This window comes from Amblyomma americanum, chromosome 1, assembly GCF_052857255.1.
Source record: "Amblyomma americanum isolate KBUSLIRL-KWMA chromosome 1, ASM5285725v1, whole genome shotgun sequence".
NCBI lineage: Eukaryota > Metazoa > Arthropoda > Arachnida > Ixodida > Ixodidae > Amblyomma > Amblyomma americanum.
This window is the reverse complement of record NC_135497.1, coordinates 349,185,400-349,206,525: the sequence shown is the minus strand read 5'-3', so window position 1 is coordinate 349,206,525 and position 21,126 is coordinate 349,185,400. Positions and strand designations below refer to the sequence as shown.

Genomic DNA, 21,126 nt, shown 5'->3' with positions numbered 1-21,126 from the left:
TTCGATAGAAGAAATGAGGTACGCTTGGAGCCTGTAAAAAGTGCGGCAAAAAGATTATGCAGCGCCATGAATTTGGATAAGTTTGTTAAGTCTATAGACAAGGCGGAAAAGGTCGACTTGGAACGTTTCTTCGCAGCAAAAACTCATAAAATGGACTGCCCTCTGCGGGTAATTATCTCTGATAATTAACATGACAGAAGTCGCTTGCAAGGTTTCTGCAGTAAAATTTAAATGGTCTTACTATTGACGACCATTTCAAGGTGAAGAACTCTGACGAGGAAACCCGATCTATTAAGGAAAGGCCCAAGGCGATCCTGTCGGCTTTCTCAGTCGACATTAAAGATCATTATTATTCTCTTCCGCAGGACAATGTTTTGATCAGTATTAAGAACTGCAGAGACGGACACGGGATGATTTCGTTTCAGAACAATAGTGGTTTATCCGTCGATAACTTTCTGGAATTGCTTTCAACTTACCTGAAGTCTACATTCGCAGATTGCGAAGGTACCTTCGTCGCTCATAAAAACGGAATACGCATTAGCTCCTGCGTTGCTCCTGTTTTGAGCGACATTTTTCTATCGGAGCGGTACCGAGAGCTGAAACGCAGAAGTGGTGGGTCCGGTTTTGCAGGCATTTTGAGATATGTTGATGATTTTCTCGTTTTTACCAACACACAAGTTATGTCCGATCAGGCAAATATGTTCAATATCTTGTCGATGTTTTCAGAACGCCTTCAACCACTTATATTGACGCATGAAGTGGCTGTGACATATTCACCACATTTCTTGACCTAGGTATTTATTTTTCCGCTGACCATGTGTGTCGGGCTTATGAACCGCGAGGAAGCAAACCTGTACTTCCTTTTGGTTCAGCCCACTCAAAACTAGTTAAACGAGCAATTGTAAAGTCTTGCTTTTGCAGTGCTCTCGCGAAATCGTGTGAACATCGACTGGATCGTGCGTCCTCTAGCCAGTTGACCTGGTTGAGCTGCTCTGGCTGCCCATGTACACTCTTGTTCTCGGTTACCGAAAACATGCTCAAAGAAAGTAGGAAAGTGGTTCCAAACAATGGCCGGGCTGACACAGGTTGGATAAAAAATGTGACGGTATTACCTTACATGCACACGTTCGCCCACCAGCTCAAGAAAATAGGGAGAGGAGAAGGTGTACATGTGGTGTTTTCCGCACCAGAGAAGCTATCAAAACTGTGCAAGAAGGTGAATTACACCGTCACTGTGAGCAATTCCTGCACTGTTAGGAACAGGCAGCCAACAGCAGAGCGCGAGAAAGACGTAGTATACTCGACACATTTGCCCTGTGGCCGAGCATACATTGATCAAACGCACAGATGTCTTAAAAGAGGCTCATGGAACATAGCAAAAGCGTCATCGGCGCTTCTCGTCATCTCGCCATTCACTGCTGTGATTGTCAACAGTGTAAAGAACGTGTTTTCTTATTGGGAAGAACCACAATCCTTCATAAGTATGTCAGCAAAACAGCCAGGGAGATAGCTGAGGCTGGTGAGATCGCGGAGAAAGGATATTACTATGTCAGCACTCCATCGGTGTTGTTTAATGAGAAGGAGCGTCGTGTGTCTTGGAATTTCGAACTAGAGTAATATATTTTTGTTATTGTTTGCGTCCGGGATTTTAGGTTCTACCTTTATGATTTCTTCCTTGCATCGATGATAATGTGTTTCAGGCGGTTTGGCGCTGCTAACAGTCTTAACATGACTTTCCTTTTCATTGCTGCGCATGCCCGCTGCACTCTATATGTATTCGCTGCGCACAGCAATAAACGTTGTTGAAGTTGGCGCTTTGTGATGTCTTCCCTCTTGTCCGTGTTCGTCTTTTGCGCTGTTTGAATGAAGTCTTTTCATTGCTTTTCAAGAAATATTGTACGAAAGCACGGTGAAGGGCCCAGATGTCGGGGCCACGCAAATTTGTGGTGTGGCCCACACATTTTGTAGTGTCCCAGGTCGGTTCCAAACATGGGTCAACTCAATTTTAAAATATTGCAGGGTAGGTCAGCCAATTTTTGGAGGTAGAAGTATTCCATTTTTAGGCTAGGCCAAGGTTGTCTTCCACCCGAGAGCACTCAGAATCGCCGGCAATCAAAATCGGTCAAACTCATTCCAATAACAAATTTCAGGTTTCCTCATATTTGGAACGCGCTTCAGGTGCCAAACCTTGTGTTGTCATCCTTATTCTGCAGGGCCATCTCCAAATTGGGCTTTGCTTGGTATGTCACACGTCCTTAAATAGGTCAAGATCATTTCTTGCCGAATATCGGGCGCTCCTAACCAGGGTTCGGACAACCCGGCTTCTAAGGAACCGTACCGAGCCGGTTTGTGACTTGTTTCTGCTACACTTTTTTTGCAACCAGGAATACATTTTTGTTTCTTTCAGACAAAATTAAAGTGCTAGCCTGCAGATTTATACACCGAAAGAAGTTTTCGTGATTCAACGCAAAAATGGCACAAGGCCTATGCGAGAACAAAGTTGTGGGGTGTCTCGTTTCAGGAAGACATTTAATTGGCGCTTCTGTAATCTGCTTTCGGCAGTTGTAAAGCATTGTACACTAGATTGATGTAAAATTTAAAGTATTTTAGAGTTTCCACTTTTGCACGTTTGCGACTGGTTTTAATCGAATTGTTCGCACTGCTCTAATAATATAGGACTGAGTGCGAGTAGATTCCCTTTCTTTGGGCGATGTACCGTAAATAAGTGAGGCTTAGGCGCAATGACCTAACGACGTTCTCCAAAATTTACTTTCCGAGGCATTCGTTGTCAGAGAGCAAATAGCGAAGAACACCGCTCACGATGGCTCAGTGGCGGTGGCGCTCGGCTGCTCACCACAAGGTCGCGGGGGCCGCATTTATATTGCAGGGAAATGCAGAAACCTGCTTGTGCTGAGTGCTGTCAGCCCACGTTGTAGCACACCAGCTGGTCTAGTTTAATCTGGAGAACTCCACTACAGCGCAACTGATAGACCCTCTGAATCTTCGACATGTTAAACCCCAGATATTACTATCAATATTAAAAATTACAGGTGTATAAATTGGCGCAGTGTTTTTCCAGAAAATCCGGAGTAGGCGTGGGCGTTGTGAATGAAAAATCATGAGAATGACTGGCAAGTGGAGCCCAGAGAGCAACATGGGAGGTTGTTGAGCTCTCTAGGTCACGTGGCCTTGCAGTGTCGTCACAACCTGCCTACCGGATGATGAGCGGAATACCCACTCTGGCAGGTGGCAGCTAAAATAATGATTTATCGCTCGAGAACTGCAACCTGGCTCGCACAAGGCCCACCGCTGGGAGCACCGCTTATTGGAGGGCAGTGCTTTATCCATTCGCCGCTTCACCGCTGCGCTAGGAGGCGCATGAGGACTCGCAGGGACCTATCAATGTAAAGTAGAGAATGAGCTTTTGCATATATGAAAATTAACCCAAAACGCTATTGCGTCATACCCTTAAGGAGTAGGTTCATAGTTCCCTCCAATTTTTTTTGCGTCAGGATTCTAAAATTCTTTGCTGCATGCGACAGAAATAAACAAGGCGGGCTTGTGAGAGTGATACAGATGCTTAAGGGAAAAATAAGTAGCGATTAAACAAAGGGTAATGCGGAAATGCAGTCGCTCTCAGGCATGCGATAATCATTATGCTCGGAAAGACTCCACTGTAATAAAACGCAACTGCGATAAAATGATTTTGGTTTATGCGGATGCGCTGAAATTATTCTGCTTGTAAAGAAATTAGCTGTCAATCTCTAGTGGGTAGCTTTGCTAAGCTGTTCTTGGACTGCTGGATCTTTAATTCTCGGTCCGGTGATATATCTGCCTGGCGCTGTTGCACTTCTGGTTATTGTTATCTGAGATGAGAGGCTTATGCTTGTTGGCCTTCATATGTAGAACGCTTGGCCGAAGGCGTACATGCAGCATTCACAGATCTCAGCCTCGGCTGCATCTGCTGTAGGTGGGCGTGAGTGGGGTGAAGCTGAGCGAAGATGATTTTTACAGTGTGGGCATCATGAAGACTGCATGCATACACACGCACACAGGCCACTGTTTCTTTTGGGAAAGAAGAGGAAGAGGAGAAAGAGTTTAGTAAATAAAGGAGAGGTCTGCCTGGTTGTTAGACTAGCATGCTGCTCCAGGTGAGGCTGAAAGAAGAAAAGACTAGAGCAGCAGAAGAGGGTGAAGAGAGTGTAAAAGGGAAAAAAGAAAGCGAGAAGGGTGAAACCAAGCATACTCAGCACTCACGCACACACATGATTATCAAAGGGTGTCCATCAAATATGTGTCTCTAAGCAAGGCTAATCATGCTTTCGTCCCTCACACAGCCGAACAGACATCACACGGGGGTCCATAGACATGCTCCAGGTGCACGGGGCCGTCCTGACGGAGTCCTAATGCACTTAACAGTGCCTAGCGATAGATATTAAATGTTTGCAGCGGCAAATCAAGTATTAAAGATCCTCGCCCACACATCATGTCGGGCACAGAGGGCTACTCGATACATCAATTTTATGAAGTTAGAATTTAGCGAATGCAACGCATTGTCGAATTCGGTGGAGGCAGTTACGATCATGTCTATCTAAATTGCGTGGCATGCAGAAGTTACAAGTGGGGTCGATACGAAGAAGGGGTGTATATTGACGCTGTGGATCGCACCACAAACAGCGTTGCTTCTGCGAGGATTTAGTGGCCAGAAGCCTCGTGCCATCACTACGTGAAAATAGTGCGAATAGGAGCAGCAAGAGCGCGCCGCCATGCACCGGCCTCTCTGCACCGTAAGCGTGATCGTTTGCCTGCGAGGCCGCAGCGAGCGGGTAACACCTGCAGCACAACGCGGTGGCGTATCTCACATCTCTCTGCGTTATCTGCACAAGTCGTCGACGCTCTGCTCCTGGAAGCTGCCTGATGACTTTATAGATTATAGTGAAGTGTGACAGTCACTGAAGATAACCAGCGCTGTTGGCGGTTGTTGCAGAATGTAAGTAAATGCTGTTCGCAGAGCAGCCAGCTCAATAACAGTAGTTGAGGTGCGGTGACTGAGTTTCGCCGAAATTGTGGTGCGCTCGGATCCAATCCAGACGCCACTCGCAGATGAAGTGGAGGTGATAGAGCAATCAATGTAGTTGTGGTGGTGTGCATTGTAACATCCATAAAGGTAGTCAAGAGCTAAGTATTTAGATTCAGGACCGGCGGTGTTTGTTTTTTTTTTTAATATCAGGGACTGTTGTCTTGATTTTCCACGATACGTACCTCAAGACGAGGAGGAGGTTGTGATAGCTCGAGACGAACGTCAGAAACTTCCTATATGCAGTATTCTGCGAGTGGATGGTAAGGGAGCCAGGAACCTCACTTGGGCACGAAGCACCTCTTATGTTAGCAGTACTGATACAAATAGGCCGAGGCACATTCTCAAGGCTTTAGCTTGCATAGATTCAGAGAGTTTGATATTTGTTTGCGAAGTACCCTGAAGAGTTGGAATACTGTAGCGCAGAAGGCCTTGTCAGAGCGCTCCATAGAGCAGTACTAATGAGGGTGTAGAGCGGATTCTTCTGGTGGACGAGCGCATGAGAAAGATAGAGGCGTAAGTACAAAGCTTGATTTTCAGCTGTTGCGCATGTGGGGACCATGACAGTGACCTGTAGAATGCGAACCTTGTCTCCCCAAATGTCACCCAGGGTATTTGGGCACCAGCAACTTTCAGCACGCAGCACGAAAGATCGCGGATCAAAAATGCAAATCTTGAGCATTTATCTGGTGATATGACAAGACCGCGCTTACTTAAAAATGATTCGATGAAGCCCATTGCCTTCTGTAGACGGGTATTCACAATGCGCCTGTTGCGTCTGGAATACCATACACATATGTCATCTGCGTAGAAGATTTAAACTGAAGGTGACAAGTATTTTTCCAAGCCAACAAGTGCGATATTTAAAAGGGTATGACTTAAAATCTTCTCCTGAGGAACTCCGCTATACATCTCATGCAGTACTGTATCACCTTCACTTGTTGACCTGAAAATGTTCCTTTCGTGCGGATTGTCACACAGCCCGTATTCATCAATCAAACAATAAATCAATAAATCAATCAACACATTTGATTTTCACCAAAGAAGGGATGCATGGATTTATCCACGAATGCCAAGTATTGTAAGGCTGAAATTATTGCTTCATGTGTGTGTTATCAAAGGCTCCCTTCACGTCAAGAAAGGCAGCAATGGTCATAGACCGCTGTGCTTTCCTGCGTTTGACACAATTGGTAAGGGCAATAACGTTGTCAACGCTGCTGCGTCCTTTTCAGAAACCAGAAATGGTCGGAGGGTAAACTCTCCTGTTCGTCAGGTCTCAGGTAAGGAGGGTGTGTACCATTTTCGCCATCAGTTTTCTGACGCAGAGAGAAGTGTAGCGGGACGGTAGGCGTTTATGTCAGTTGATGGTTTTCCAAGCTTGAGGGCACATATATGACAAACGCACGCTTCCAACACGTTTCAACGCAGCTGGTCTTCCAGGAGGTGTTATAAACTTCCAGCAGCTGAACCCTGGTCCTACTACTCACGTCTTTGGTCCTGGGTATATGGAGTTCTTCCATATATAGTAAACAGTTCGTCAAGGAGGGCAGTATTAGGTAAAGGGGAAACACTTGGAGAGGCAGTGGCACTGATATAGCTGTTAAACGAGCAATGACCTTAGAACATAAAGCTTCCGCTGCGTCGAGACGAGAAATATTCGCATTTACAGCTGACCACTCGAAGGGATATAGTGGTGCGGGCTGACTACTGACGATAAGTATGTTGCTCGAAACCTTAAATAGAGGCTTTCTGTCATCAAGCTTCGCGCAAATGGATCACCGTTCGTGTCTTTCCAGCTTGTCCAAACGAAGCTGAACATGTTTCTGTGAGTGCCTAGCAACGCTAATATATTCGCTATAATTCTCCTGTGCGCTCGTCTCTCCGCTCTGCGGCAAATTGCTCTGCTGCACATATTCAGCATCTGCAGCTCAGTAAACTTTTGGTAGTCATAATCAGATTGCTCGACGTTTTAGCACGTGCTACAGCATCAATGAAATTTTCATATTCGAGGCTTGAGAGCTACAGAATTTCCACTATGCCAGCGAAAACTTCCCAACTCTTGTAGCGTGTCTCACGCCGCTGGGAACTTAAAAAAACACCACCAACCTCAATGTACTTAGGCCGATGATTGCTGCGTTGAAATTCTGTGTCCGCATTCCAGAGAGAAGAGGATAAGGACGTTAATGGAACAGGAGAGGTCTACCTGGTTGTCTGCCTGGCATGCTACTCCAGGTGAGGATGAAAGAAGAGAAGAGTAGAGATGACAATGGTGAAAAAACAGGAAAAGAGAAATAGATAGGGTGAATGGTGAAATGAAGCCGACTCACGCACTCACAACACACACACAAATACATAATTGTCAAAGAATGTCCACCAAACCCTTGTCTCCTAAAAACACTAAAAATGATTTTGTCCCGCGCAAAGCCGAAGCCGCGTCCCTCCAGGGTACAAGTGCATGCTCCAGCTGCACGGGGCCATCTTGTCGGAGTCCTAAAGCACTTAAAAGTGCCTTGCGATGAGTGTTGAAGAGTTGGCAGCGGGCGATCAAATGCAGAAGATTCTCGCGCACATCACATGTGCGCCACAGAGGGGTACTTAATGCAACAATTTTATGTAAATAGGATTTAGTTAAGGCAACGTCCAGGCGAATTCGGTGGATGCCATTTTGATCACGTCTAGTTGTATTGCGCGGCATGCAGAAGCCACCAGTGGAGTCGATGCGCAGAAGGGGTCTATATTGATGCTGCGGATGACACCACAAAGAGCGTTGCATCTGTCAGGATTTTGTAGTTAGAACCCTCGCGCCATCATCGCGAGAAAATGGTATAGGTAGGAGCAAGGTGGTGTCGCCATGCGCCGACCTCGCTGCACCGACAGCGTAATCTTTGCCTGCAATGCCAGAGTGAGTGGGTAACCACTGCAGAACAACACAGTGGCCGAGCTCACAGGCGTCGGAGTGGAATCTGTTTAAGTCATCGACGATCGGCTCCTGAATGTTTCCTGATGACTGTATAGAACTTAATGCAGCCCGAGAATCACTGAAAATAACCCACGCTGTTGGCGGTTTTCGGAGAATGTAAGTAAATGGTGCTTGCAGAGCAGCCATCTCGGTAGCTGTAGTCGATGTGCGGTGTACTGAGGAACGTATAATTTGTGGTGCTCGTTGCCGGAACCCAGACACCAATCGCGGATGAGATGGATGCGATAGAGCCATCAAAGTAGATTTGATGGTGCGCACTGTAGCATCCATAAATGTGTTCAATAGCAAAATATTTAAGTGCAGGACGGGGGGTATTTGTATTTCTTTTAATCCCTGGAACTGTTGTCTTGATTTGCCATGCTGTGTAACTCCAAGGTGGAGAGGAGGCCCTGACAGGGCACTGGTTGTGTGGTGGGAGAAGGTCGGAAACTTGCTCTATGTGGTGCGCAGCGAGTGGATGGTGAGGTACATGAGCCACAAACCGCATCTGGGCACGAAGCAACTCCTGGGTTAGCAGTACTGATGCAGATAGACGCCCGCTCTGTGCTAGAGTACCCACTGTGGAGATGGTCTTGGGAAGGCCGACGCAGATTCTCAAGGCATTAGCTTGCATAGATTCAAGGAGTTTGATGTTTGTGAGATACCCTGAAAAACTGGGAGACTGTAGCGTAAGAGGCCTTCACAGAGAGCACCACACAGCCATAGTAATGAAGGTGTAGAGCAGCCTTTTCTGGTAGTGTAGAGCATACGAAAGATATAGGCGTAAGAGCAGAGCTTACTTTTAAGCTGTTCTACATGTCGGATCCATGACAGTGACCTGTCAAATGTCAACCCTAGGAATTTTTGGATTGTGACGTATGGTATTGGGGTACCAGCCACTTTCAGCACGTAGTGTGAAAGATAGCGCCTCAAAAATGCAATTGCTGAGCTTTTATCTGGCGACATGACGAGACCGCGCTTACTTCAAAACGATTCGATGCAGCCTATTGCGCTCTGTAATCGGGTAAGCACAATACGCCTGTCGCGTCTGGAACATCATTATACAGAGGTCGTAAAGGCAGATTTCAACTCTAGGGGACAAGCACTTTTCCAAGCCAACAAGTGAGATGTTGAAAATGGTGGGACTTAAAATCCCTCCCTGGGGCATTCCGCGAGATATTTGGTGCAGAGCTGTGTCACCTTCACTTGTTGACATGAAAATCGAACTTTCGTGCAGATAATTGCACAGCCAGTTATACATCTGTCCAACAATGCCGATCGATTGCAAGGCTGAGTGAATTGCTTTATGTGTGACGTTGTCAAATGCTCCTTTCACGTCAAGAAAAATAGCAATCATCATAGACCGCTGTGTTTTGCTGCGTTTGACACTATTTGTAAAGGAAATAACATTGTCAATGCTGCTGCGTCCTTTTCGTAAACCAGACATGGCTTAAGGGTAAATTTTCCAGTTCGTCCGGTCACAGGTAAGGCAGGAGTGTACCATTTTCGCCATCAGATTTCCGACGCAGCTTAACAGCGCAATGGGACGGTAAGCATTTATGTCAATTCATAGTTTTTCATGCTTGGGGATAGCTATCACACCCGCACGCTTTCCCAAACCTTTCAAGGCTGGCAGTCTTCCAGGAAGTGGTATAAATTGCGAGCAGCAAAACCTTGGCCTTTTTTCTCAGGTGAGAAAGGGCAGTGTAGCTTACACCTTCCGGACATGGGCACGATTTTTTATTGGTAGCTGCCAAAGCCGCGCGAAGTTCTTCTATAGTGAAAGGTTCATGAAGGAGAGCAGTATTAGGTGAAGGGTTAAACCATTGGAGAGGCAATGGCACCGCTATGGCCGTTAATCGAGCAGTGGTCTTAGAACAAAAAGCCTCCGCTGCATCGAGACAAGAAATATTCGCAGTTACAGCTACGCAGTACAAATTATTTTGTGCGGCGGGCAGACTACTGAGGCCGCGTACGTTAATTGCTCCATACCTTAGAAAGAGGCTTCCTGGGATCAAGCTTCGCACAAAAAGATCGCCATTCTCGACATACCAGCTGGTCCAAATGACGTTGAACATGTTTCTGTGCGCGCCTAGAAGCCCTGATGTCTTGTCTATAATATGTTCTGCATGCTCGTCTCTCTGCTTTGCGGCCAATTGCTCGAAGTCGCTCATATTCAGCATTTGCAGCTGCGTGCACTTTTGATAGAGTGGCAACCTTAGTGCTGGACGTTTTAGCACGTGCTACAGCAGCGATGAAGCTTTCATAGTTGAGGTTTTAGAGGTCCACTTTTTCAACTGTGTCAGCGAAAACTTCCCAGTACGTGTAGCGTACCACACGCCGCTGTGAACTTAAGAAAACACCGCCAACCTCTATGGATGTAGGTAGATGAACGCGGCCATGAGATTCTATGTCAACACTCCAGGTTGTCGAAGGCCACAGATGACTAGAAATGATCGAAATGTAAAGGGCACTGGATCTTGTACCTTGATAAAAAATTGCCTGGCCATAGTTGAGGAAAGTGAAATAGTTGCGCTGTGCGAAATCAAATAACTCTCGTCGTCTGGCTTTGTATCTGATACCTCCCCAAGCAGGATAATGTGCGTTTAAATCTCCAGTTATGATGTGCGACTGATGGGTACTCCGTACGATATCCTGAAGGCGGTCGACGTCAAAGTTGACACGCGGGGGTATGCACCCGACGATCATTGTGAAGGACAGGTTCATGATCTTGACGGTGCGTGGAACATATTCATTCCGTGAGTCGACAAATATGAGTTGTCGAATGAAGGTGACGTCTTTCTTAACAGCTAAAAGAACTTTGCAGATGTCAGCAACTGTCATCGATTTCAGAAAGGTATAGCCTGAAGGACGGACAGTAGTACGCAGATGTGATTCTGAGATGGCAATGATCGGTAAACGGTGCTGCGAAACAAACTGTCGGATATCAGACAGTCGTAGATGAAGCATCTTGATACCGTGCAAAAAAGACAAGGGACGAGGAAGAAACCAAAAGGACAGAGCGCGTAGTTTTGGCGAGAAGATAATTCGTACGGGTATTTCAAGGTCGCCGTTTGGCTGCCGTGGACTGTTCACTTTTGTACTCGCTACGGGATGTGGCTCAACATTTTGGCGCGGGAGAAGAGGAGGAAACTCAACCACGTCCTCAATGCGCAAGTGACTGGCTTTATATTTGTCCGGCGATTGGGGAGCTTTTTCCCCGGCGATTAATTTTCCTGCGGCGACTTCCCCGGATTTTGTTTTGCTCAAGTAGAGCAGTTTTGCTGACTTATAGTCTGTATTGTTTGAGTTCTTGTATTTGTAGATGGTTTTCTCCTTTTGGTAGGGAGTGCAGCGGAAAAAACGTCACCTCATGCTCCTTACCGCAGTTGGGACAAAGGGGGTTTTCGTTTTCACATTCATTTCGGTCATGGCTGCCACCTCAACGAGGGCAGCGCAAATGAAGTTGGCAAGCGCTAGTCACATTGGAGAAGCGTTCAGATCTGGTGCATTGCCGTGCTGTTTGAATGTACTCGTACACACAGTACCATGTATATCGGAGAATAATGTATTGCGGAGCAGATTCTGTCGCAAATACAATGCGGATATTTGGTGAGTTTCCAAGCCGGCGGACAGATTTAATCGGAGCTCTCTGTAGCAGCCCGGAGTAGATAACTGATTGAGAAAGTTCCAGGGGGACACCCTTAATGCCAACCACATCGCAGTCGCTGGGGCGAGGCTCGTAGGCTTGAACTACCACTCCAGCTATGCTTGTTATTTGCAAGAGGCGTTCAGTTGCGTGCTCTGTACGGGCGTCACCTGCCAGAAGGTTTAGGCGCTCGTTGGGACGAACTTCAACAACGCCGTCTGGATCCACAGATTCTAAACCTTGTCTCAATGTCAGTGGATTAAAGCAGGTAATGCGCTGCCCGGAATTAAGTGGATTGATGACAACCTTAATGGTGTGCTTAGGAGTTTGAGATACGTTCGGAGTATCTGCACTCATTAGTGACCGCTTTGAGCTGCGTCGGCGCTTTGAAGCCGCATGATTAAATCTCCCAAACCCTTCTCCTGACTTCGCAGTAGTGTCCATATATATGACAGTAGAAGAACGTTTCGAATCAGAAAAATAATGTTGACCTGAAGGTAGTGGCAGATCATGGGTTGAGTTGTAAGCATCAGGGGTGCGTTGTCCATGAGGCTCTAGAAATCCTAGTCCTGATGCAGCTGGAGCAGAAGTGCGAGTGCAAGACACCAGGTTTGAGGCAGCAGGTAGGGCTTGTACATCAGGTCTGGCCTGCTGAGTTAGGCCTGACGAAATGTCAGGAGAAGAGTCAGGTGTTGAACCAGGGTGCGGCACCGGCGGAGCCGCACAGACCGCAGGAATCATACCAGGTTATAGCAGTGCAGCTTATCTGAGCATATATGCTCAGCACCGATGAGAAATGCTTCACAAAGACTGGCACAGATGAGCGGGCCCAGCCCGACAGCTGTCTGACTTCTTTGTCTTCCCCGCACTCCATGTTGTTGAATGTATGTGCACTGTCATGTTTGCACGTGCCCTTACTGTACGAAGTGCGCATCCTCATGTTTGCGTTTTCCTTATATAGGCAGTCCCTTGTCTGATAATACTTTTTGTTCCATGCCCCCGACTGTTCACATGGTGTCAGAAGTGGCGTGACGGCGGGTTTCGCAAACCGCGTTCACCACTGATCTTCCCCGCCTCCTCGTCCAGCTGTACCCCTAATACACTCCAGAGAAAGAAGTACAGCATTGCACGATTCTTCCAGTGCCAAACCCACTGGAAACTACGGGTGACGTTTACCAGAACTGGGTCATGTGGAAGAGTGAGGTTACTCTGTTTTCTGCGGCGACCGGACTAAGGAAGCAGCCTAAAGAAGTTTAGGCAGCAACACTTCTTATGGCAATTGGTGGTGAAGAAAGGCGGGAGTTCTATACCTTCAACTTCGCAAATGAGGACGAAAAGCAAGACATCGATAACCTGATTGAAAAATTCGAGGCCCACTACAAACCAGCGAAGATTTTAACGTTCAACGAGTTTCGTTTCGGCTCCTGAGATCAACGTGAGGGCGAATCTCTTAACGGGCGGCTAATCGATATCCGAACCCTTGCTCGCTTGTGCGAATTCGGAGAGCTAGAGGACAGACTACTGCTCAGTCGAATAATTCTAGGAGTTGGAGACAAGGACCTGCAGCAGAAATTTCTGTCTGAAAATCCGTCGTATGCCAAATCAATGCAAATATGTCGAGCAAGGGAACAAGCGAATGAGCACTTTAACGAGATCAGGGAGGCAGAATTAAGCGCAACAGATGAGGCCACCGTATATGCTGTGAACTGGAAAGTTTAGCCTCGAAATTTGCCCAAACTGTTGTTTCACGGAACACGGAAAAACAAAGTGCTCTGCGCAAGGCAAGCGCTGTAACAAGTGTGGCGGCCGAAACCACTTCGCGCGTGGGTGTCATCAACCACAAGGGAGATCGAGGTGCCAAGCATGCAAGATAAAGCAGGTCAAAATGGCAGAGGACGTGGGCTATTTCCTTCAAATCCTGGAAGTCAATGCAATTGTTGGCCACTACTGCTGTTGAGCGACTGTCGACGTCGCAGGTTCCGCCATACGCTGCAAAATTGATACCGGAGCCAACTTTTGCGTAATGCCCGAAGCGACGCTCAGAAACATGACTTCGAAGCCCGCACAAGACTGCTGCACTATGCTACAGTCGTTTTTCGGGCACATAGAAAAGCGACGAAGAAGATTGAGTTTCAGGTCGCCAGTACAGTGTTCTACCACGGCGTTATTTTTATTGTGAAATAAGCAGTTCCTGTTACATTGAGTGGCACGGTGCCTGAACGCTTAGGGCTGATTGGCCGCACAAACACCCTGGACGCCTTGGAAACTAAGAAAATAGTATAAAGATTTGGAGATGTTTTCAGGGGGCTGGGAGAAATCAAAGATGTAACCTACCACATGGAGTTGAATCCTAAAGCTCGAGGCATCGTCAAGACAGCGCGATGAACCGCATCGCCCCTTTAGGAGCTCGTCCGAGCTGAGCTGGACCGGATGGAGCAAAACGGCGCCCTTGCTAAGGTAACAGAACCGACTTCTTGGTTTAGTCACATGGTTCTAGTAGTAAAAAAAGAAAACGTACACATATGCTTAAACCCATCTGATTTAACCAAGCCGCCGCGGTGGCCGAGTGGTTATGGCGCTCGGCTGCTGGCTCGAAAGACGCGGGTTCGATCCCGGCCGTGGCGGTCGAATTTCGATGGAGGCGAAATTCTAGAGGCCCGTGTGCTGTGCGATGTCAGTGCACGTTAAAGAACCCCAGGCGGTCGAAATTTCCGGAGCCCTTCACTACGGCGTCCCTCATAGCCTGAGTCGCTTTGAGACGTTAAACCCCCATAGGCCATCTGATTTACCCAGGGAACGGAGCAGCGCAAAAACAAGCAATTACACAAGAAAGACAAGAGACGACACGAGCGCTGACTGACATCTGAATTTTATTGAGCGGAGGCATGCCTTAAATAAGGCGAGCAACATGGGTGACAAAGGAGGAGAGCGGACAATCAATAAGGATATCAGCAAGCACTCAAACGTTAGCTGCTTCCAAAAAGACTATTTCAGCTACAAAATGCGATAACGAGGGAGTGCTGATGCAAGTGTCTGCATATTTCTTAATATAGTAGGCTTCCAGGCTAACACGCGCAGTCTTGTCTGCACTCTTGCCTAGAATCCTAGTCTCAGCACCTGAGCTGATAGCGGTGAACAGAAAAATAGCCTTGAAAGCAAGAAATGAAGAGGATCGAAACCGTTGTCTTCTAGAAGGCGTGGACTGTCTGAGGAAGTGCTCTGCAAATGATAGGGGCGCGCTGAACACCGAAAGACACCTAAATGACGTTGTATCTTTGTTTAAGAAAAATAACCACATGCTTGTCCAAGCAGACAAACAGACGGGGTTTGTTGTTCTGCCGAAGGGAATGGATAATGAGAAAGCGCAGTCGGCAATCAATAAGAACTCTGTTCCTGTGAAAAAAAGTGCCGTTAGAGTGAAGACAATGTTCGTTAACTTCTGTAAAGATTTAAATCTTGGCTCACTTGCCAGAGATATACTGAATAGCAGAGGAAACAGCCTAAATGCTTTCTTTACTGCTAAGACGCATAAGCCAGAAATCCCATTTCGTACAATTGTTAGCGAGGAAGGATCGTGGCAGAGAAACGTTAGCCAGCTTTTGCAAAATCAACTAAAATTGCTCGCCTTGAATGACCATTCCTCACGAAAAAATCTGCTGATGTTACGCATTTTCTCGCCAGCACAGATGATACTGGCTTTGGGTTCTCTGTAGATGTGCAAGACCTGTTTTATGCGGTCCCTCAAGATCAGCTTGTGTTGGCTGTGAAAGAATGCATTGAAGAAAACGGCGACGTGACTTTTCAGAACTCATCAGGCGTGTCTGTAGAGAATTTCGTCTCTTTATTGCAGTTTTACTTGAGATCTACTTTTTTCGTGTTGACAACCTGCCTTTTTTGCAGCGCAATGGAATTTGTATTGGGTCATGCGTGGCTCCAATTTTGTGCGAAATATTTTTAGCAAAAGTAGATCAGCAGTTAGATAGGTAACCTAATGGGAGGGGGGTGGTTTTAAAGGTTTTTAGATATGTAGGCGATTTTTTAGTGCTTTTAAAAAGGCAGACGACCTTCGCCTACCCCTCTACAGTTGGCGATGTTATGGACGCTTTTAAGAAACATGGACTCGGGCTAAAATTCGCCCACGAACTACCTTACTCAGCTGTTTTACAGTTTTTAAATCTGAAACTAACGTTCTCTGAAAGACACGTCTGCTGGGCCTATTACCCTCGTGCAAAAAAAGGATTTGCTGCCTTATGATTCGGCACACTCGAAGACAGTTAAAAGAGCCATTGCTTCGCACTGTTTGGAATCGTGTCAAAAAATCGTGCCCGCATCAGATGCAATGAAGTTTTCAGAATCAGATTAGCCGACTTTTGGCGGCGGGTTTCCCCTCTTCGGTCCAGACTGCTGTTCTGAAACCCTGCTTCAGAAATTGAAGACTGGTACAAGAAGACTGAATGATGAACGTCGGAAGGCTGATAAGCCTGTGGTTTCGCCATACCTGCACAAGACTTCGCACAATATCAAGAAAGTTTCCAACAGGCATAGGGTGTCCGTTGTATTTTCGGCACCCAACAAGCTGGGAAAGTTGTGCCCACGCATTTATGGTTCCAAGAAAGCCACACAGTTTGTCAAGTGCTCAACAGGCGTAATCTGTGCAATTCCCATGACGTGTGGAAAGATCTATGTAGGCGAAACTGGCCGTTACATCAATGAACGATTGGAGAAACATGCCCGAAATTTAGGTCAATTAAAAGATATGTACGCACGTTTGGTTGCGCACGTAATTAAGTGTAGAGGATGCGTGGCTCGTTTGGCTGAGACTAGAATTCTAGGCAAGAGTGCCGACAAGACTGCGCGTGTTAGCCTGGAAGCCTACTATATCAAGAAATATGCAGACACTTGCATTAGCACTCCCTCGTTATCGCTTTTTGTAGCTGAAATAGACTTTTTGAAACCAGCTAACGTTTGAGTGCTTCCTGATATCCTTATTGATGGTCCGCTCTGCTCCTTTTGTCACCTATGTTGCTCGCCTTATTTAAGGCATGCCTCCGCTCAATAAAATTGAGATGTCAGTCAGCGCTCGTGTCGTGTCTTGTCCATCTTGTGTGATTGCTTGCTTCTGCGCTGCTCCGTTCCCTTGGTTAAAAATGCACCAACTAGCCCAAACAGAAGTTTTACTGAACCATCTGATTAGATAAGGCACTTCTGAGAGAGCCCTGCCACATGCCGAATTTAGAAGATATCCTACCGCGGCTGCACGGAGCGAAATTATTTTCTACTCTGGATGCATCGTCAGGATTCTTGGAGATTAAGTTGGATGAGCCGAGCTCCCGCTTATGAGATATGAGCACGCCCTACGGGCGATCCTCATTCCTGCGCATGCCGTTCGGCATCGCTTCCGCGACAGAATATTTTCAGCGGGTGATGCACCAGGTGCTAGAAGGCTTAGCGGCGTTTCCTTCGTTATGGAGGACATTGGTTCGGGGACAGTGGGGAGAGCAACACGAAAGAAATTTAGTAGCTCTGCTGTCCCGGTGTAGACAACACAACTTGAAGGTCAATGAAGAACAAGTACAATATCTTCCAGCTCAGAGTCCGATAAATGGGCCACATTCTGTTTCCAGAGGGGCTGTGCCTGGACGCGAGCAGAGCCGAAGACATCATGGAAGTTCCGCCGCCACAAAGCGGCAAGGAACTGCGAGTTTTTCAAGGCATAATTAATTTCGTGGCGCGGTTTGTCCCTAACATATCCGTGTTGTCAGCGCCGCTTCACGAGCTGTCGAAAAAGGATGCCGCGTGGGTCTGGACAGACCAGCAAGATAGCAGCTTTTCTCAGCTTCGAGCGATCCTGACAAAGGCACCAGTCCTTGCCTATTTTATCCAAGAAAAGCCATTGACCTTGTTAGTAGACGCCAGTCAGCATGGAGTAGGAGCCGTTCTTCTACAGGATGGGCAGCCGGCTGCCTCTTCATCCCGTTCACTGAAGGAAGCACAGCAGCGCTACTCGCAGATCGAAAAGGAACCATTGGCAATTGTTCATTGTTGCACAAAATTTCAAGATTATATCTCCAGGAATTCAAAGGTTACCGCCGAGTCGGATCACATGCCTCTGGAATCTATATTCAAAAAGCCACTTTGTCAATACCGGCTACGATTGCAGCGCATGAAGCTTGTTTTGCAAAAATTCCCAATCAAGGTGACGTTCAAACCAGGAAAGGAGTTGTTTCAAGCTGATGCGTTTTCTCGCTTCCCGAGTGCTACGCAACTAACCGTCGAGACAGAACAATTTCAAGTCAGCGTTATTTGTCCGCTTCCTGTGTCAGACCAGCCCCTCGAGAGTATTCGGCAAGAAACTAGCAGAGACGCTCGTATGGCTGAACTACGCCGTTACTCGAGCACAGAGTGGCCGGAAACGAAGGACCATGTGCTGCATGCCCTCCGTTCATAGTGGTGTTACCGCAACGAGCTGCACGTTGAAAAAGGCCTGCTACTCAGAACCAACAAAATAGTCATTCCTCCTACCATGCGACCGGAAATTCTGTGCTTGCTGCACACCGCCCATGGAGGCGAAGAAAAATGAAGATGAGAGCCAGCGAAGTAACGTTCTGGCCCGGTATGAACGCAGATATCTCAGCTCTAGCTAAGTCATGTGCAGCGGGCGTAAATTACAAGCGCAAGAACACTAGACTGCCTAAGCTGAGCCCCGAGATACGAGGCCGCCTGCCATGGCAAGTAGTAGGGCTTGATATTTTCCATCACGTGACCACTGCTACCTAATCCTCGTAGATTTCTACTCGTTCTTTTTCGAGGTTCAAAAGCTACGTCAGACAACAGCGAGAGCGGTAAACAATGCGTGCATTCTTGTCTTCGCAACTCATGAAATCCCGACAAAGCTGTGCAGCGATAACGCTCCACTTTTCAACAGTGCGTGCTTCCGCTCATTTGCTGCGCAGCTCGGAATTGCCCACGTAACTTCAAGCCCGTACTATCCTCGTGGTAAAGGCATGGTGGAGTGTGCAGTGGAGGAGGCGAAAAAACTGCTAACGAAGTGTCCTTTCGCAACCCTGGAATTTTATAGCACCCTGATGGAGTTCCGAAACATGCCAAGGGACGAGCAACTGAAGTAACCTGTTCAAAGATTGATGGGCCGTCAAACAGGGACGCAGTTGGCGGTTCTCCCCCAGCACCTTTAACCGCAGACTGTGCCACCACAATCCGTTCGCAATCGCCTTCATAAAATAAGAGAAAAGCAGCGGAACTTTACAACCGGACGGCCAGGCGTCTACCACATCTTCGCTGCGGGTCTCCGATATCAGTGTACGACACCACACGCAGAACCTGGTCACCAGCAGTGGTTGTAGGCTCCGCAGGCACACCTAGGTCGTACGCCCTACTTACAGACAGCGGAGAAGTGCTGCGGCGCACCAGGGAACATCTCAGTTCCAAAGTAATGCAACCTACGTCACACCCTGAAGCAACTGTTTCTACGGAGTCTGTATCCCAGCCTGACCAGACGGCGGAGCTACAACCTGAGGACATCCTTCGTAGAAGTCAACGTCTGCATGGACCGCCACAACGTTACACCCTTTCAGAGAGACCGCAGCATTACGCCCCTGACATGTGAATTTGTACACTTTTTCCCCTTTTTTTCTCTTCGAAAAGAAGGAAGATTTAAGTATGCACACTGTCATGTTAACACGTGCCATGACGGTACGAAGTGCGCATGGGTATGTTTGTACCTGTCCTTTATATAAGCAGCTTCTTTTCTGGTAATAAACACTTTTTGTTCCCTGCCTCCCGACCTTTCACAGTTGAAGACAACAGATGCGCAGAAATCACAGAAATGTCAAGGGCACTGGATAGGGCACGTTTATAAAAATTTACCTGGCCGTAGTTGAGGAAGGTTTAACTGTTGTACTGTGTAAAACGAAATAACTGCTGTCCTCTTGTTGCTAATATGACTCCTCCCCAAGCAGGATGGTGTGCGTTGAAGTCTCCCGTTATAATGTGCGGCACAGCATGGCCAGGATTGTGGTTCATGCTCCGCTAGTTCACAAAGCCGCCGCCACGCGCCGCATGAAGTTGAGCGCCTCCTCCATCTCCTAAATTCTCCCTCCCTGGTTTGGGAGAGAGACGCCGATTAGCTTCGCGCACTGTCCACTTCGTGTGTCCTCTTCTCGCGCCCAGCTTTTAGGGGAGGAGGGCGGCTTTGGTTTTCTGTTTCTTTTTTCTTTTCTCACCCAGGGCGTTCAAGGGAGAGAGACCGTGTTGCTCCCCGAATCATTTCTTTGGCTGGGTTGCAAGAAAACGAAAAAAGTCGGGACGCAGCTAAGGCCACATTCTCGGAGGCGATTTTTCGCTTCGTCCTTCACCTCCGTCGCCACCGGAGCCGACGGAGGGGGATGAATTTGGACCGCTTTCCCCCCAAATCGGGCGGCCGGTGGCGCTGTGCCCTGCTCTACGTTTCCGTCGAGTGGCGGCGACGGAGCCCCGCCCCACAAAAAACGTGCCAGTCACAGCGCGCGCTGGCCTCACGTGACCCAAGGCTTGCTTGCTGCGAGCGAGAGATGGCGCTGGAGAGCGTCGCGGCTTCGGCGGCGGCGATGCGTGGGTACGCGGGCTGCCAGTACCCGGCCAAGCAAGCCATCGCCACAGTCTGGGCTGCCAGCGTCATGAGCCTCCGGGACATGAACGTTTGAGTGCAGTGGGGCCGTGCGGGTGCCCAAGGACCTGCGCGTCCTAAACTCCCCTGTGTCTAATAAAGCTTCCACCACCACCACCGGGGACAAGAAAAGAAGCCCCCCTCTCTTTTTTTCTTTTCTCCGTCGTTAATGCACGTGTCTTGCGCCCCGAAAAGCGCCCGCTGCCAAGGAACAGAGCGGATGACGGTTTTATTTCATTTGGCAATATACGAGGCGTTCCAGTTAAACGAGTCTCCGATGAGTTTAGTGTTTGCATTGGGCGCGGGATATACGATAAGCGAATTTGCATCTGTTGCGCTGAAGTAGCACCACTGTCGTGTATTTGGATGTCTCCCGCTACCGGCCAACGCGCAGGCGAGCGTTGACCGGCCAAGACAGAGGCAGAGCTGGAGGTAAGAAGGGGAGACGTTTTTCCCGAAACCCCACAGATGTCTCCACCTAGGTCTGAGGGGTCCTAACCGCCGGGCGAGACGGGTCTGGACGCTCGCGCGATGCTGAGAGCAAATAAGCTTCGCGTACTGTCAGGTGCGGGCGCGGCGAGCAGACGCCGCGGCGGCGCCGAAGCCCGAGGATGGGACACACCAACGGCTCTCGAGAAGTGGGTCGGGTTAACGAAACGTAGGCGTACTTGCAAAAGGGATGCTGAAGCACGTTTAGAGGCAGCAACGACAAGCTGGCGCCGCTTTCCAGACTTTGGTGGGACGCCTGTCAACAGTCGGCACGAAGACGATTAGTTTGT

General features: G+C 48.0%; 1 pseudogene; it reads left to right on the top strand.

The window, feature by feature from the left end:
- The first annotated feature begins 4,139 nt into the window (after positions 1-4,139).
- On the top strand, positions 4,140-19,309 carry LOC144121565 (uncharacterized; annotated as a pseudogene).
- Positions 19,310-21,126: the final 1,817 nt, after the last annotated feature.